Source organism: Atheta coriaria, unplaced genomic scaffold (genome assembly GCF_025399875.1).
Source record: "Atheta coriaria isolate IRGN ID8LTWV9N9 unplaced genomic scaffold, Caltech_Dcor_3.1 hic_scaffold_10_pilon, whole genome shotgun sequence".
Classification (NCBI taxonomy): Eukaryota; Metazoa; Arthropoda; class Insecta; order Coleoptera; family Staphylinidae; genus Dalotia; species Dalotia coriaria.
In genome coordinates this window covers 8,141,051-8,161,610 of record NW_027045452.1, presented here as the reverse complement: position 1 = coordinate 8,161,610, position 20,560 = coordinate 8,141,051, and the positions used below count along the sequence as shown (strand labels likewise).

The window sequence follows — 20,560 nt, the reverse complement described above, 5'->3', positions numbered from 1 at the left end:
CGGTGCGCTTAGCCGGCAACCCAACATACAAGCAATTATATAGTAAATCTACAAATGTAAGTAGTTATAGAGTGAATATTGTGTATACACTCAGTGGAATATGGCGTAGTTGAACAAGGGTAATTTGGGATAGTCGACGAGAGGCGGTGAGACCTTATCAACCCTTCGACGCGCTAGTTGCGGCGATGGCGCACACAATATGCATGATTTGGCAACAACGCACTTTCGACAGCACACGCGCGCTCACAACTGTCCACCGCTGCATAATTAGACCATAAATGAGCGTGCGGCCCGAATATGAACATACAATGTGTCCGGAGAAATTATTAAAAATAATTATTTACTAAAACTCAAAAAATATTATTTCATTATTTTAAAAATAAATTAATATCAACTAAAAAAATTAAATTAATTTTGATGGTTAGTTTTAACACCGTGTAAATTTTTGGTAATCATAACCAGTGGACAAAATGAACGTCAGACAGGATATTTGCATATAGAGAGGATGATGGCACTGGACTGCACATCTGCGAGAGCTGAAATATTGATTTCATGTGTTTCGATGCGTAGATGTGTGCGTTTGCAACCCGCATAACATCCATCAACTTTTAAACGTATTCCTTCAACTGTCAAACCACGCTATATTCCCCGAAAATAAAGCAAAATAAACTTTAATTTAATTAAATTACAATTTCAACCCTTTGCACCTTCTCGCGGTTAGCTGCATGCCGAGAACGTAAAAATTCAGTTTTTGCGCGCACAACCCTTGCCTTTCCCGGGATGTGAAAGCTCGCTCTTGCCTCATGCATAATTCATTCGAGCGCGCGGCTTTTAAGGGGATAGTAAATAAACAGGACGACGACGACGTCGACGAGCAGACCTGCAGGACTAAAGACTCGGCCGAAATAAAGCAAAACGAGCGCGACGCAACACGACAGCAGTCTTGCGAAGTGGGTGAATACGCGGCGGCGGTGGCGGTGATGGTGGAGAAGAGGGTTGGACCAGTTCGAGGACTAAGAAAAGCAGCAGCTAAGCACGCTGTGCTATTCATGCGGTAAAAATGAAAATGCAGAATTGAAAGTTCATGAGAGTAGAAAGCGGAAAATGGGGATGTGATGGAGGAGGATAATCTGTAGATGTGGGTCTGCATGATGGTCCATAGGGTGCGCGAGAATGTGTTGTAAGGTTAGTATACAAAAAAGAGCTAAACTTTACATTCTGCATAATTTTTCGCAACTTTTTGCTTCATAACTCCTGAATGACTCGGGTGATATGATTATACAAAGTGTCACATGAAAGAAGGTATCATTGAGCATTAAATGTGCAATTTTTGTTATCCGGGGAGTTCTTTTCCGGAAGTTACAAGCAGAAAAGTAAATTGTTTGGTCAAAAAATTGGATTTTAGTGTGTATATGCAATTTTTCGCTACATTTTGCTTCATAACTCTTGAACGACTTGGGCAATAGTATCATACCAAGTGTCACAAGAAAGAGAATATCAATACCTATAAAATGTACAATTTCTATCACCTGGAAACTATTTTCCCGGAAGTTATAAACAAAAAAGTAAAATTTTTCATTAAAAAAATTGGTTTTTAGTTTGTATATGCAATTTTTCGCTACATTTTGCTTCATAACTCTTGAATGACTCAACCAATATTATCATACCAGGTGTCACAAGAAAGAGGATATCATAACCTATAATATGCTATTTTTACAATCCGGAAACTATTTTCCCGGAAGTTATGATCAAAAAAGTAAAATTTTCCTCCAAAAAATCAATTTTAGCCAATATACGTCAAAATATAAAAAGCACACTAACGCCACCTACATTATTAAATCCACATTTAAATCCCCCATCTATGTGTGAAAGAACCACCTTGATACCTCTTTTACTTCCGGCGCAAAGTGAAAATGTAAATTGTGTTAAAAAATAAATAAAAAGTATGTAGGTAATAAAAGATGAAAAATACAGATATAATTGAAATTCTTGTACCCACAGCGCAAAAAGAATATCAATATTCTTATACACTCATCTCCTGCACTTGAAGCAGTAGCAGCAGCAGCCGAGAAAAAAAAGCACCGCTCGGATGAAAAATGTTCCTACATTTTATTTCGCGTTTTTTTCTCCTGCGCGCGGCGTTTTGCTTTCGGTCGTCCGCGTGCTCGAGTTTTATTTTTTCGACGCAAAGTTTAAGCTCCTTTGCGCAAGAGAGGCCGGAACTCGGAGCCGGGATGGCGTATTAAAAGGCCGGCGGGGCCCTCGCCGAAAAAATAAGACGTATAGAGCGGCGCACGCGACGCGCACCAGATGAACGCGAAGCAAAGAGGAAGAGCAGAGGAAAAAAAATTACGAAAACGAAGAAGCTGAAGAGCGCCGCGCGCCAGGAAGAGAAGCGCAAGTGATTTCCAATTGATTCGGAAACTTTGTGCTCCACTTATTTCTTTTTCCCCTCCGCCGGATGCGCGTGGAGGGTTTTCGACAATTTTCGAGAAGAACGACGGAAGATGAAAACACGCCACTCCAAATAATTACAATATAATTAGTATATATCCGTGGACACACTGTATGTGAACTTTAATATACTCCTCACTCGCAAACGTCTAATATAATCATAGCAGCGACGAAGATAAGACGCGGGCAAAACGGAGGGTTTTGATGCGAGTGTGGAACAAAGTCCTTGGGACGACCTTCCGCGAAAAGGACAACCCGCACCCCCTGCTTGGAAACGGCAAGCAACTTTGCTGGTTAAACTTCTTACTTTCGGGGTGACGCCTGAACTTTCCTTTTCCGCTTCCGCGTTTCCTCATTTCCGCGTTTTCAAAATTTTATTAATATTTCGTGCAAAATAAGTTGCCTATACTCACACACATTTATAATATTCAGTATTTACCTGTAACAAACAGAAAAAATTAATTAGTCAAATATTTTACTTTAAAAATAAAAAAAAAATCTTTGACATGAAGACATCAATCGTTGCGCTTTTCTACAGAGGGTGAGGTTTCTTAGCAGGAGTCGCGATTATTAAACACGAGAAAGGTTGGCAGTTTGCGAAATCATTCGAGGTTGGAAACGTTTGAAAGCGCAAAGTTTAAAGTTGGCAAAGGGGTGGCGCGCGCGCACACCAAAAGACTCTATATATATATATATATATAAAAGGCGAGTTGCACGGAAAGGGTTGGAAGTTGGAATTATTAGTTTCGTCGAGGACGCCCCTTTTCGCAAAGCGTCGATATTACCGATATTGCGTGAAACACGCGAAACACGAACGCAGAACAAAAGCTGCTGCGGGGGTGGAGCTCGCGATGGATAACAAAGACACTCGTTTACAATCCCCGAAGGGGGGCTGCGCTGTCACAAAGACACAATGCGTCAATTTTAAACAGCGTGCTGAACACCACAATTGAATTCATGATGGAATTTAATATTTGACATCTAACCTCAGATATAAACGAGACATTTATATTGGAGGAGTTAAATGTGTTGCATATATGCAGTATTACGAGTAGTCTAGTAAAAAATAGAAACACATTAGGCAAATAATGCGCATGTGGTGAAACTGCTTCGGTGAAGAAACTTTCACATTTGCATTGCACTTATGTCAGGCACTTAAATAAACAAACCGTGTAAGTATGGTTGCGGTAAAGTGCGCTACTACAATGGCGATACATTTAAATGGCTGCTTATTTATGCACGACACGTTTCTTTGGATACGTTTTTGGATGTTTTGAAAGTGCAGAGTCATGTTAAATTTAATTTTTTTGATAATGTATGGAAAAAAATTGTGTATTGGTATTATAGGTTGCCTATAATTTGAAAGTAGCTGTAAAATTTTGTGCTTGAAAGTATCTCACGCATAGAAAATTATAGACATTATAAGATTAGAAACAAAAAAAGTAAAATTTCGTTTTGAAAAAAGTCGTTTTTGTATATTTTTTTCACATTTTGCATGATAACTCCCGAATGACATATTCTATATTATCATACCAAGTGTCACGTGAAAGAGGATATCATAACGCATAAAATCTATAGTTTTTATTATCCGGAAACGTTTTCACCGGAAGTTATAAGCAAAAAGGTGATTTTTTTTTTCTAAAAAAATTGTTTTTTGCCTCTGTATGCCAAAACTATAAAACTACACTAACGCCATTTATATTATTAAATCCACAATTAAATTCTACATCTATTAGCAAAAGAACCAACTTGATATCTCTTTTACTTTCGACGTAATCTTCAAAAAACTAAACAAATGCAAGTATGGTTGCTGTAAAATGCGCTACTACACTGTCGATACATTTAAATACCTTCTTATTAATGCGCGACACGTTTCTCCACATATATTTTTGAATATTTCGAAACTGCGAAATCATGTAAAATATATTTTTAGCAAATTGTGTATTAGTAATACGTGTTGCCTACCATTCGAAAGTAGCTATCGCTACTTCAGCTATGCTCGTATACATTGGTACTAAAAAGTAACTCACAGGAAAATAAAGAGATTATAAAGTCGTTTGGCCGAAACAACAAACATATATAATGAAACAATAAATGCCACGCGGGGCAAAAGTACGCAAACGTGCGCGCGGCGTCGGCCATTAGTCATTAGTTAGTAATAATAGAAGTTTTTACTTTGCGCGGATGCACGACGTGCACTTTCTACACTTGTAGTTCTTCAACTTTTTCAACTCCAACCAACATACATATGAATGCATTGTATGTAATTCATATGCAAACAAACATCAAATACTATACTCGAACTTTTTCAAACAAATAAAATTATAAAATTTAGTCACGCATCAAAATTAATATAAAAGGATATCCTAACATATAAAATATGGTTTCTATTATCCGGTAACTATTTTTGCGGAAGTTATGAGGAAAAAAGTAAAATTTTGCATTAAAAAATTCGTTCATAGCAAATTAACGTAAAAATTATAAATAATGCAATAGCGCCACCTATGTCATTAAATCTACAACTAAATTCTCCATCTATTGGCGAAAAAATAAACTTATTATCTTTTTTAGTTTAAATTTTACATTTTGCATAATTATTCACAACTTTTTGCTTCATAACTCACGAACGACTCACTCTTTTTTAACGTACCAAACGTCATATGAAAGAGAATAATATAATACAAAAAATGTATAACTTTCATTATTCGGTTATTATTTTTCCGGAAGTTATAAACAAAAAACTAAAATTTTGCATTTAAAAAATTCGTTTTTAGTCTCTATTCATCAAAATATAAAACAAAACCAATATTTTTAAATCAAAAAATTTATACCTAAATACATATGCAACCAAATAATAAATACTATACATTATCATCCGAATAAAATAATGCAATTTACGCACGCGTCAAAATAAAGACCAAACAATATGTGTGTTTTTGGCAAAACGTGAAACAATTTCGGCTAACTTGTAGCAAATTTCTATTTACGTCGCCCGAATGTGTGTTTTTACCGCATTATGGATATACGCATACGCATTCGTGCACCGCTGGCGAATATTTTGGCAGCGCGGTGAAAAAATCCACAAGCGCGCGCGCGTCCCGCCGCCGCTGCCAAGAAATTTATTTTGCAATTCGATTTTTCACCGGCGTATTTTTAATTTTCACATATTTTACAGCCGTGTGAAAATTTTATTTACACTGTCAATTGGCAAAGTGTAGCGCGTAGTAGAGAGATAGTAAACGTGCAAAAAAACACACACACGCTGCGAGCAATGCGAACAAATAATAAATTATGCAAAAAAATAAATGTAGGCAATGCTTATTTTTAGCGGCGATTGGAATTCACGCAGAAAAACAAGTTTAACTTTTTCGCTGCTAACGTAGGTTAAGATTTCACATCATTTACACATCATTAAAATGCATTTATTTGAGGTTAGGTTAACATAACCTTGATCATAACCTATCCAGTGTGATAAAATTAAATATACGCAGAGAATATAATCGATTTTAGGTGCGTGAGGCACAAAACCACCCTCTGCGTGGATAACTCTAGCAACAACATTGAGACATTAAATATTTATGCATTAAATTGTGTTTCTCTGACTGCGGTGCGCGTGATAATCGAATTTAATTGCCTACACACACATGCATTGCGCATGCGCCATAAACAACACATGCAAATGCTACAAGAAGTCAGAAAAGGTGAAACGAAAGCCATTCGAACGTGTAAAACCGGTAGTGCATTCTGTACACACATTAAAATTACACATACAATGTGTTTTTATTTTTTACTACAAAAAAATTCATTTTAGTGATAAAATTGAACAATAAAACAATTTTCGATTTATCCACTAAGTTCGCCCGGAAAACCGCTGCGCTGTGCAGAAAATTTCCCAAGGAAAATTCGCCGCGTGCGCGGAAAACACACAAAAACAGTCTCCGACGTAAGCAAAACTCACTCAGTGCCGAATTTGTCAGACGTCGACAACGATTGCGCACCGCCAGCAAAATTCTCATTCGGAATAAAATTTGAGGTTAGCAACTGGTGAATTGCACTTGTTAGGCAACTCATATTACATCATAGAAAATTACACTCTGAGAGTTAATTTACGCTGGATATCGGAATAAAGCAGAGATACGACGATAAATAATAAAGAAAGTTTTGCTGCTGCAGCTTGGAGAGCAAGGTCGGGAGTTTTTCTTCAATGTGTTTTTTTTTCTCGCTGCTGGCAGCGAGTCAAACCGAAACCATATTGCCTATTACGACGGCACACGCAACGTGATGAACGGAACTGCCACGCACGCCCGCCGGCATGGATGTGTAATATTTTTTCGTTTGTGACACGCCGTAATAAAACATGCGCGATATGTATAGGCAACCCAAATAACGTCATCAATATGGCCGCGTGAATTAAACATCACGAATCGGATTAACTTGTGCATACAACTCGCAGTGCACCTGTATCTGGAGGCGGCGGTGGCGGCAGCAATCGATTGCAATCCGTGGAAATTTCCTTGCGTTCTAATAATATAATATTATACCTCCACATTTATACACTGTATATGTATAAGTAATATAAAGAGATATATGCAACCAAATATACAATCACCATGTATAATTGGCTGCATATCGTGCGTGTGAAGAAAAAAAAGTGCTCAATTAGCATCGATCCACCATCGAGATATCGCCGCGCGCGCATAAATAACCCACCGGACGGGTTTAACGCGCGTTAAAACTGTGAAAACTATATCAAAACGGCAATTTGCATAATTTATGACTAAATCTGGCGTGCAGTCTCTGTGCGCGCGCCCTCCCATGCATATATTCCTTTGTAATGCAATCGATACACACAACCCAAGCGCCCGAACCGAGGGGGCAGTGGCTATACAGTGCGCACGCGGAAGGGTTGAACATTTCGCATAATATCCACCGACGGAATTCGACATTTGCATAAAATCATTGCGATATTACGATATCACACTATAAACTTTAACATTGAAATCGCGGTTAACCACTACGCATACCCCCCACCACCACACATACAATGTAGGTAGTACTAATCAAGAGAGAAAAATTTAATTCCGGTGTGTGCTTGTGTGATGTTTCATGCTCGTGAAAAGATATTGATCGCGCAGCGCACATGTTCGAGGCACGCGGTGGTTTCGCAAACGCGCGCCGGGGTGAGAGAGCGCCTAGAAATTTACCTGCCGCCGCCGGCACACACACATATATACATAACCTAAGTTGGTAGCGCGCATCGATTGCGCATGCGTACGACTGACTAGCGCTCCGTTTTGCACTCGTCCTTAAAGTTTCCATGCGCGTAGCGCGTAGGGTGATACGTTCGTTCGCCCCGCGTGCTACAGTGTAAGGTCAAGGTCAAAGCGAAAAATCTCCGAGTTTGACTTTGACAGATCAATTCATAGCAGAGGGAATAATTTAAAAATATCACGTGTAAATCGAAAGGATGCACTGCGGGTGGCCTGCCTGCGAGGGGAAACTCGAGCGCGCAAATAGGGAAATAAGCAAATAAGGAAGCAGCGCGCCGCCACGTGCGGGCGCACGCCTAGGCGAATTGATTTCGACTCTCATTTCCGGCTGCGAGGCGCGTGCATGCCCTTCCGAGAGAAGTGTAAGCCGACGAGCAAGCAAACACGGACGGATTACGCCATTCCGCGTAATACCTGCATTTATTACGTCTACTAATAGAGAATTTTCTCGGTTTGCTATTTTTACAACTATAGGCAACCAAATAATCATATATCCAGAGTATATATGGTTGCCTAGAATAAAATAAAACAAAAAATCACCGGAAATTAATAAAAACGAGCACTTTACGGACCGGAAATCAATGTGGGTTAAACAACTTCCACTCCAGGTGGTCAATTGTCTTCGAAGTGACATTAAGACAACAATTACAAGTGTGTTTAGTGTTTTGTTCGCCTAAAAGCACCGTAAATTATTATCAGACAAACATTTCCTTTCCAACTACCTACATTAGTAGATAATAACCTCAAATATAAAAAACTTTTAAAAAGTTTTATTTTATCAGAAAATATCGTAAACGTAAAACCCAAGATTATTTCAGGTATGTCTTACATGACAAGGTCGTCCGTTGGTGCACGCAAGGTCAGAGACATGCTGCTCTTCTTTATTCGTATTTTCCTTGCGTTTACACACCACATACCGGCGTAATATAATATTACCATCATACATCATAAGAGAGAGAGATAATTCGAGGTTATGTTAGACGCTTGTGTGCGTATTGAATTACCATCGCATTGTATTGAGAGTAGGCGCAAACAATAAAACAGAAGTCGGCGGAACGAGCGAACGGGGAAGATGCGTGTCTTTCCCCGCGCTCGGTGTCGTGGGTAAGAAGAGAGGAAAGAGACAAATAATTAGCGCGTCTGAGAACGCGATGCCGCATTGTGCGAATGGCAAATAAGACAGACCGAGGAGCAGTCGTGGAGGCGCACTAGAGACGCGGAACGCTTTTAAGTCTTTAATTAGACGTTAAATACGGGTTCACTCACTAGATCTATAGACATAAATAGAATGGGTGTATGGTATAGGAAAGTCATTTAAACTACCACAATATGGAGATAGTGGAGTTGTGAGTTATGTTTCGAGCTTTTGAAGATGTTTCAATCATGTTGGGAGCAAATAAAAAGTTAAAGTGGGTTCTTTTGTTAATTATCTAGAAGATGAAAGTTTTATTTAATTAAATTTTTGTTTTTTATATGGAAAAATTAATTTTGAAGCAAAAAAATCATTTTTTGATAATTTTCGTCGTTTTTTTAACTTTTAACCTCTGTAATTGCCAAATTATTATTATAAATGTTTTTGTTTATGTTGTATATTATGCATTTTGTTGTTATCTATGCACCAAAGCAAAAATAACGTTTCTATCTCTTTTAGTTTCCAAGTTATTTATAATTTTGCTACAAATTTCGAATAAAAATACAGAAATATCATAATTATCAGTTATGACTCAACTTTAAAACTGTACAGAAGGCATTTTAATCATACTAGAACCAAATAAAAAGCTACAATGCCTTCTTTAGTTAATTATCAATCACATAAATGAATAAAACAATAAAAATTTAATTAATTTTTACTTTAAAATGCATTTTAAAGCAAAAAATTCAATTTTTCGCCAATTTTGCAACTTCTAAGCTCTGTAACAACCAAACTATTATATAAACTATATTTATTTATATCAAATATCACGTATTTTGTTGTTATCTACACATAAAACCAAAAATCCCCTTTCTATCTCTATAACTTCAAAAGTTTTTGCTCAATTTATTAAAAAATCTCCGTTAAAACAGGAAATAATACCTCAAAGCACACAAAAACTCTAAAAATACCTTTTTTATTTAATTGTGATAAACTCAAATTTGTTTTTCACCTAGATATCTCATGAAACAAACGCCGCTCTTAAAAATACGCCTATCAGCGCAATTTACCCGTCTCATACGATTAGATAATGAGACGAAACGCGTGCGTGAAAACATAATACTAGAAAATATACACAAAAACATACACACACACCAACCAGCAATATACACAACGCGAACAACGTTATGTGTTATATCATAGCAAACATGTCAAAAAAACACACCTAATCGCGTTCCCATTGCTCCGATAGCAAGTGTGCAAGTGACTTTGAAGCTTGAGTGAACTTAACCTTAACCTAGCGAAACGCGAATACTAAAAAAACACTCATCGCGAACCTCAAAACGAAACGGATTACGTCACGTATAAACAAATCTAAAATACACGCACACAATGCGCGATAAACTTAGATTTTAAGCTATGCGGACGTGCGCGCGGTCAAGTTTCGTTCAAGTTTTCCTTATCTACGAATTAAATTAAAATTTTGTAGAGAAATTCGTAGATTTACACACGGATGGAATTTGCTGAGGCAAGCAGATTTTGTTGTGCATTTAGAAAATTAGTGATATAGTCACAGAACAAGAAATAAATTAGGATTTTTGGAAAAAATACGCAAAATTTTTGCAAAATTCAACAAAAAAATTGAAAAATTTCACATAAACTGCTCTGTAACTTTTGACATAATAAAGTTATCACTAAAATCTTTTCAAATATAGATTAATAATTTACTACTAATTAAACTAGAGAAGAAATCATTACGGTTACTTAATTAGTTTTCGAGCAATCACGAAAAAACAAACTAAAAATTGCATTTTTTTCGTAATATTCACGAAAAAAATTAATAATTCAACACAATTTCTCTTGTAACTTTTAAACTATCAAAGCTATCACTAAAATATTGTCAGATTTCGACTAGGAATTTAATACTAAATAATTTAGCAAAGAAATTATTATTATATCTTAATTACTTTTAGAGTAGTCGAAAAAACAAAACGTAAACATTACGATTTTTCCCAAACTTAAAAAAAAAACTCAACACAAATCACCCTGTAACTTTTAAACTATAAAAGTTATCACTAAAATATTTTCAAATCTAGATTAAAAATTTAATTCCAAATAACCTAGCAAAGAAATAATTACCGTAACTAAATTACTCTTCGAGTAATCATTGAAAAACCTAATCAAATTAAATTTATGAGCCACGTAAGCGCACCACGACTATATGTGCATTATCCTAATCGCGTTCTACACATTTCCTTCAATAATATTAAACGCCCGCCTCGCTTATCACTTATCACCGAGCGAGCGAGTCGTAAATTATCATCGTTCAAATATTGTTATTACGCCGAGGCGATAATGATGCGCATTGTTGAGTTATTGTCGAGTAATTATTTACAAGCATCAACATTAAGCAAATATTATCTAAACGCGCGCTGTGCTTTCGTATTTTATATAATGTTATTATCGCAATACAAACAAGCGGACAATAAATGTCTGGTCGGTAATGTGTAATATTATTTAAATATTCTAATAATACTCGAATAATACAATCGAAATTTATTCATGTTCAGAAATAATTAGAGGATTGCAATTGTAATTTAAATAAATTAATAAATAACAATGCATTTTACTCGAATTCAGTAAAATACAGAGTAAAATAATTATTATGTATATTTATTTATTAATAAAATGAACGTCGAGTATACTTTACTTAGATAAAACGTGTCGGTGTGACATTTGATGCGCTTTGATGTGACGAGCAAATAATTTTAAAAGCGAGACATGTAATAAATATGAATTTGTTCAAGATAACAAACTTATCGCTAATACTTTGGATTATTATCGCAAAAAACTCAAAGTTTTATAAAATTTCAAGTAATTTCTCGTAAATACGGTCCTGAGTATTGAAAAAGTTAAATAAATACGACTCTATTCGACATTAAACTTTTTTTTCTTACCAAAATCAGCAAAATATTGAAGAAAATGTATTTACCTGAAACAAAAAAAAAAAATAAATCAGTAAAATGTAATATTTTGATCACTTATTGGTTAAATATTTAAAGTTATTTATCAAGGTGTATTTTTGCAGCAATGACCATGAAAATAAATTTGGCACAGTTAGATACAACTTGACGCGCAAGTGTTGCGGTCAATCAACACTTTTTCCCAAGTTTTCGTATTAATTTTAAGCGTGTTTTTTTTTCTTTTCACTGAAAAAAACTCTAAATAAACATGCGCCAGCTGTCATTCATGTTTTGCTTTATTAATCGCTTTACGTAAACGCAAATTGGCACTACGGCACTACCTCTAAGTCATTATTGACTTATTGATATTTTTTTAACCACAAAATTTCAATTTTCTTTAAAAATGCAAAAAAAAATTGAAAGGAATTTATTATTTGAAGCTCAGCGCCATCTAGACATGGAAAATCATATTTTCTTAGTGAAGAATATCTTGTTACGGTGGTGTGACTATAGAATATCTCAATTTCCGTAAATTTTATGTTTTCCTCGCTTTTATTCAACATTTTCACCAAAAATTAAACATTTTTCACCATAATTTCAATCCATACACCTTCTAACAATACAAAACGATATTTTCTAAAAGAATAACACCTTGTTATGCTGGTATAACTATAAAATATCAAAATTTTCGATAAAAATGCAATAAAATCAAAACAAAACGTAAAACAAGTTCAGCCCTGGCGAATTACTCATACCAGTCATTATCTACATCGAAAACTTGCTTCTTTAGTTAATAATACAATCATAACAATTTAACTGGTCTGGTTGACCATGAAATAATCGAAATTCAAAACGAAAAAAAAAGTGAAATGCACATTACAGCATAATACACATAAATGATTAAATCAAACTTAAATAAAAATTACAATAATTATACAAACGAACAGCGTTAATTCAACTTTAAACGCTACGAGAATAAAATTGTTACTTATTTTTTCTTTTCGCTGAGAAAATTAACAATGCAAATTGCATGTTTCAAAGTAGCAATTAAAACTTTTCAAACTCGTCTGTCCCCACAACTAGCACTTAAAAACAAATTTATAGCAAAATAAATAGAACACATTGTATATTTACCTATTAAAAATTATAAAAATCATAAAAACATTAAAAATTTTATTATGAGTCATACATAATATAATCTTTCACTTTTATCCTCAAGGATTACGAATTACGAATAAAAGTAATTACAAATCAATGTCCAACTCACACCAACACCACCACACTGTATACTCCTAGGTTCCTAGTGCTTAAAGGTGTGTTACCCCTGAATAGAGCGAATGGTGGAATGAACAAATGAACGTAATTCAGGCGGCGCGAGTGGTTTATTTCGTTTTCGCTCGACGAGTACACCAGGCTCAACAAATGGATTTGCATTCGCGTAACGAGCGCGCGTACACCCACCCACCCACACACAAACACACACATATACATCGAGAGAGAGAAAATACTTTGTGTGTCCTGCGTGAGTGTTGCATGCAGTGCGCTCGAGCTAATGTATTGGCCCGGTTGGCATTGCTCAAGGTTAATGCTAATACGCGCTAATGTGTGCCCCAGTCGTTACACATCTAACAAATGTTGCATGCGAGCAAATAATAAGGATAACTCGCCGCACCGCGTCGCATTTTGGCTAATTTTGACAAATGTACATGATGAAAGTATTAATACAACTAATATCCAGCAATATAACCTTAAAACACTACTATTTCACCCTAGGCAACCAAAAATACATTCGCCATCTATCGGAATACAAAAAAACTTAAATTTTAAGTTAAAAAATTATGTTTTAAGTGATAAACAATCAACAAAAACGTTAATTACGGATAAATATGACTAATATCAATACATATAACCTTAAAATGCCATAATTTTACTATAGGCAACCGAAATATCACAAAAATTGCATTTTTAGACAACGCCATCTATCGGAGAATGTAAAACTTAAGTTTTCACCAAAAATATTATGTTTTAGGTTATTTACAATCAATAAAAATGTAATTTACGTGAATTCGTGTGTTTTAAACACATGTAAGACAATTTTTGTTAATTTAATTTAATTTTAACCCGTCACGAGATGGCAAATCGCCGTGGTTAGCGCAATTATGACCCACGAATGCCGTAACCAACCCAACGTGCGCGAATAATGAGAGTAGCGATTACATCGCGGGGCTATTAAACAATTGAACAAAAAAAAAAGAAAAAATGCGTCTGTTTAAGTGTCGTATACCATATTGCATAATACTCCTCGAATTTACTAGTAAAATCAACACAACACAACACAGACCGTATATGAATGACAGTAGAATGTGTAACTAGAACTTATTTTTAGTGTTGCCAAGGTAGCACTAGCAAACAGATCACATCGCATCACACAGCTGTTCGCAAGGTCGCACTTATTGTACTAAAGTTCAGCCAGCGCTAGAGAGAAGAAAAAACTGCATGAAATTTAATTGAAAATAAACAAAATTTACGCTAATTGATTATTAATCGAAAAGTCGACGTTAAACAATTTCAATTATAGCTAAATTTGTGTGCGCTGCGCTGCTAATTAATTCGATTGCGAGCATCAAATGTAAATAAAATTCGGAATTCAGTCGGGCGTACGCGCCGCGTGCAGAGAAAAGCCGGGATAAAAAGAGACGCGCGGATAAAATATAAACATAAACAGATTTGCGAAATTAATTGTGGAATATTTTTAATGTAACCCTTCAGAATTCGTTATTAATGCCGGGAATAATATACACATCAAACGATGCAAATTCCAATATAAATTAATTAATATTGATAAATATTAAATTAACGACAAATTTAAAGCTAAATAATCATTTCTCTGCGGTAAAATAAAACTAGAAAAATTACATTAGTAGTACCTATGCACGGCATGTATACCGCAAGTCCAACATTGGACAATAATCCCTACTAATATTATAAATGCGAAAGTCCTGATGTTTGTTACACTTTCACGCAAAAACTACTTAACCGATCATCATGAAAATTTGTACACATATTCTTAGTGGTCCCCGAATGGTTATAGGCTACTTTTTTTATTTATTAAAAAAAATATTTTTTAAAGAAAATAAAGAAATTGTTTAGCCAATAATACCTCTGCATCTGGCTATTTGACTACTTTAACGCTATCTAGCATTCCAGCAATGTAGCTCAAACCTAAGTATTATAGCACCATCACACTGTATTATCACACTGTATTACCGACAGCTACGTCAACATCAAATCCAATTGACTACACTATGGAGACTGTGCACTATACTTCCATAGACTATACTTTCAGCCATTTTAAACTTCCCGCCATTCTACTTCATTGTTACTTCTTCTGTGACTACAGATGCGTACGGAAGCAACTTCATTATTTTAGATATTCGCGAGCGAAGCCAAGGGTTAAAGCTAGTATTTAATACAACTAATATAAGGAAATATAACCTTAAAACACTACTATTTCACCCTAGGCAACCAAAAATGCATTTTTTAGCAACGCAATTTAAGCATTTTTTTGCCAATCCACGTGAAATCTAATATTTAACTATGCCTCAATGAAATTTCACCTCTCTATAACGAAATACTAATTTTTTAATTAAAAATATTAACTTAAAACACTCTGTATAATAATAATGGCGGCGTATAATGAACTCATCCATCATAAGAGATGAACTATTACTGTTAATGCACGTATGCGCTGCACAATGGCGAACGTGCGATAAGAAGCCATTATCTACTATTTTTGTAGACGAACGACCTTGTTACGAATACTGGTTAGTTACACACATAGCCATCAACAAACAAATAATCACACTACATGTGCACACAAATAGTTGATTATAAAAATCAAATATTTGATGATATGCACACACAAAAACATATTCTACACCTAGTTTTATAAATACATTATAACATATCTGCGAGCATAAAAACAATTGTTGTGTCTACGTGGTGGAAAATAAATATTTAATGACGCGAATGAAAAATGTTCCACCATTCATACATTCCGCGCGCTCGCAGCCGTACGAAATAATTAAATCCACGACGTTTTGCTCAGCTGATAAACGTCTCAAACTCTCCGAGTTTCATACAAAACAAGATCAACGAATATTATAAAATTAAAAATACGCAAGTTCAATGCCTGATAAAAGCCACGCGCGAAAAAATCATCATACTTAATAATACTTAGCAGCGTGAAAAACAACAATTTCAAACGTTAGACTTGACTAATGTTAATTTTAATGTGAACGTTGATAAAATATTTCGAAATCATAATCACAAAGTCATGGCGACTTGAGCATGTGGCACGACGCGCGCGCGCACACACGTTACATGTTACAAGTTAGGTTAGGTCAAGTCGCGAGACTGCTAGAGGTTAAGTTGAGCGCGGTGTGCGCGTTGGATTGTTGAATTTTCGACGCCGCGCATACGATTTCCATAATTCCATAATTATTAACTATTTGCCGAGGCAGGGAACAAAACATGCGCCGTATGAGCGCATAAATATTTCTATTGGTAGAATGGATATCATAGAAAACATTAAGTTATTAGAATTTTAAATTTTGTTTTTGTAGTTTTATATTTTTAGCACATTTTTGGATAAAAATTTGAGTTAATTGAAATTTTCGCAAATTATTTCAATCAAAACCACATTTATTTGTGAAAAATTAAAATATTTAAATAAATAATATCTCGATACTGTGAAGGGACTATAGATTTTGACGGAATTAAATATATTAGCTTTTAAAATTTTTATTTTCGTGTGTTTTTTTTATGATTTTAGTAAATTTTTATCAAAATTCCACGAATTTCCATGACTTTTCGCTATTATTTTGATTACAGCGCCATCTAGACATGGAAAATCATATTTTCTCAGAGAAGAATATCTCATTGCGGTGGTATGACTATAGAATATCTCAAATTTAGTTAAATTTTTGTTTTCTATTAAATTTTCAACTTTTTTCAACTTTTTCAGCACTTTTTCGTAATTTTTTGCGACAAATTCGATGACTACAGCATCTGGTGATTTAACAAATGTATTTTCTGAATGAATAACATCTTATTACTATGGAGTAACTATAGAATATCACCAAATTCAATTTATTTGCAATTATTTTCTCAATTTTTGCCTAAATTCCTCAAATTGCAATTTTCTTCTCCCACAGCGCCACCTAGTGATGAAAAACAACACTAACCCAATGACTAATATCTTTTAACTGCGCCATGACTATAGAATATGACTAGATGTGGCAGGTAGATACTCGCACAGCCGAAATGATTTTACTGTTGCTGTTGATGATGATGATGATGACTGTATTTGCTCGCCGTTTAAGCATCCACACGGCGCGCACCACACGAAATGCAAGAACAATCAACGCGTGACGCTGAACGCGGAATTACAATGGCTGCGCTAGCGAGCGTAAAACGCCACGAGATGGGGAAATGCTAACGGTGATAACGCAGACTTTTGCTCACTCTGTCTGTATATGTGTGAGTGTTCTTCGGCGGCGGTTAACGACTGTATAATTATGGTCGTTTTGTGACTTTTGTGAGTTTCTTATTAGACCACGAAGAAGAACTCTTCTTCTCTACGTGTATTCAACACAGCAAAATACTACTAAATAAAAACACACTGTATGCGCGCGCAAACTGAAAACATGTTATGCTAAGCGCACGAATGTAAATTAAACGTTTCGGCGTGCGTCGCCATAATGCGAAACGCACCGCACCGCGCTTCGACGACGAACGTCGTCGCTATTACTATTTTCGATGCAAAAAACTAGAACTCCGCCAAGTTAAACCACAAGCGCACATTTGGTGCAACGTGCACGAAAACACAGAGAGAAACAAAAAATTAAATAAAACAACTTACACATAGATATAATGCGTAAGCATACTAAACATACAACGCATGATACGAGATATTGTAAATTAATTTATTTATTGTAAGCCACACATATGCCTATGTGTTTTGTTTATGTGTGTGTGAGTGCGTGCGCGACCTCAATACGCGCGCGCGACTCGCAAACCGCGCGCGCTGCGCTCGAAAGACAAAAAGGTCGTTGGCTTTTACGACTTGTTGTTTCGAACACACACACACACATATAAAGAAAAATTTATACAGAGCGCCACATGACTGACACGTATACATTGCTTAATATTCGCATCGCAAAAACATACAATACGTCCATATACCCACAACATATGCAACCAGTTATACATTATACATTAATTGAGTTATTAATGTATTCAAGCGAATATTATGGCGTATATTGCGCATGCGCGTATATCTGAGTACTGAGTATGTTTCTGATAATGATATCGAGTGCAACAAAAGTGGGCGTCTTGTTTGTTTCGCGCAGCGTGTTTAATTGTGTTATTGTTGGTGCACGTACTCGCAGCAGACTTGCACACACAATTTAACTGATATTTATAGACATACAGTGTGTTTATATAAAAAAAATATTCAAAATTTTATTTATTTTTGGTGTTTTTGTGACAGCTGGACACTTTGTATGTTGGTGTGCACGTGGACAATGTCCGCACGCACGCGTGTCGCATAAATAAGTAAATATTCACACATGCCCACATCGAAAGCGCTAAATAAAATAAATATTATATACACCCACACTTGGGAGTCATATGTTTACAGTTAGGATGGGTCAGTTTATCCATAAACGTATAAAAATCAATTATTTAATTGTTTTTATGTGTTTTTAGTGGGAACACACTGTATGTGTGTGCGGTGTGCCATTCCGCTTTTGTTTATTCTTGCGCGCTGTGGCAATTATAGCCGTGCGCCTTATTCTTTTGCAAATTTATTGTGTAAGCAAGTACGCGTTGCGCCAAAAACGCGCAATACCTACTTATTGCTAAGTATTTGCTATAGTCGCGACGTAATTGCATGATGAGTGACACAGAATAGGAATAAATTTTTGGAAATTGTAAACGTGCGTAAAAAAAAGCATCCGCTTAACCCAGGAGTGAGCTTCTTGCTTTGCGACCAAATACGTAAACACACACGCCGAGGCGCTGGATAAATAAATAAGCGCCTTCCTGGAATGTGTTTCATCGGCTGCGAAATATCGTTAATAAAATAAACCACTTACGGGCCACGAGAACGCCCCGGACAGAAAACAGTTTTATCTACGAGTTTAAACTTTCATAAGTTGAAAACGAAAACTTTCTAGCTTTTCTTACTGTAAACACTCACGTAAGAATGGAATGAAACAAAATGAAGAGGTTTTTGTTGTGAATTTACGCCATGAGTAATCATAAATTCATTTTTAATACCTACTTTAATATCATTACAAAATAGAAAATTGTATATTTTTTAAAGAAAAAATGCAAAAAAATGCAAAAAAAAATGCAGAAAACGTAAAAAACACAGTTTTTCTCAAATTACTGCCTATAACAAGCTCTAATAACACCGGGGAACAAAAAAATAACTAAATATTTTTCGTTGTTACACAGATAATCAACAAATTGATACAAATTTATTGTTAAACGGAGGTTAAACTGTGTTTGTTTATCTTTAAAGATCAATAAATCCACAAATTATTCACGAAAATCTATAAAAATAAGTTTATTACTAAAATAATTTAAGATTTTATTCCTCAAAAACAAAAAAATCTCATTTTTACTCCAAAAGAAACGAAATTATTCCGTAAAATTGCAAATTACACGCGATTGTATGTAGTAATCGGCTGGATACTCGTTGTTCTAGCCTCGACTCTTACGAGTCTAGTATCTCCAAGATAAAATAAATCGCGCGAAGAAAAAAGCAAATAAAATCCAAAATGGAACTGGTTTCTCGCTGCGTGCGCGCGCACTCGCGATCGCATGCAGGCAACCAGTGTGCGAATGGTTTGTTTGGCTATTCGGTGCGTCTGGTCGATGTCTTGTTTTATTGTCTGGTTATTATCGAGTTACGAGCGTTGTCATCGATTGACCGGAGCCTTAACCGGGGCTCAAGTGTTCTCTCATATCATATATTATCATCCATAACGTCATACAATTAAAACTAAGCACCATTTAAAACCGAAACAGCAAAAAATAAACGTTTTCTTCTTTATTCCTCTATACTTAATATTTTTCTATACTTAAGTAGAGCGTAATAATAAAACGAAACGCAATCAATTATTACGCAACACCGAGACGTTGTTAACTAATATTTAACTAACGGCGCGAGTGAATCAACACGTTCATTGTGCATTGTGTGCAATCGCCTTTTTGTGTGTGCGGTGCAATACGAGTACAACACCGAGACAACATAAATTACTTTCTATTTTCAATATTTTCCCAGATAATATTCGAATTTATCCACGATTTTTTGCGCGCTGTTCAAACACGTCGGGATCACATGCGCGTCAATCAAAAAGCCCATTCGATGTGCGTGCGGTGTGCGCGCATCGCGAGTATTACGAAACGAATTAAGTGCAGTCATTAAATGTGGGGCCCCCATTATTCAATCGTGAGAGCAAGCGAGCAAACGCACGAGTATTTATAGGTTTTTCGTATTAGTACTCGTGCAAAACACCAAATTAAAATATTTTTCGACAAAATCTACTCAAATATGACGTCTTATTATAATATAAATTCATAGAAAGATAAAATTTGTACAATTTAGTAGATTTTCCTCAAAAATTCAATAAAAATTACATTATTAGTCCTATGTTCGGTATGTATAC

The 20,560-nt window shown here is 35.5% G+C and overlaps 1 protein-coding gene across 4 annotated transcripts in view; it reads right to left on the bottom strand.

The window, feature by feature from the left end:
- The window catches only part of LOC135800242 (max dimerization protein 1-like), an 83,435-nt gene that overhangs the window by 60,125 nt on the left and 2,750 nt on the right, over positions 1-20,560 (bottom strand). The window lies entirely within an intron of this gene.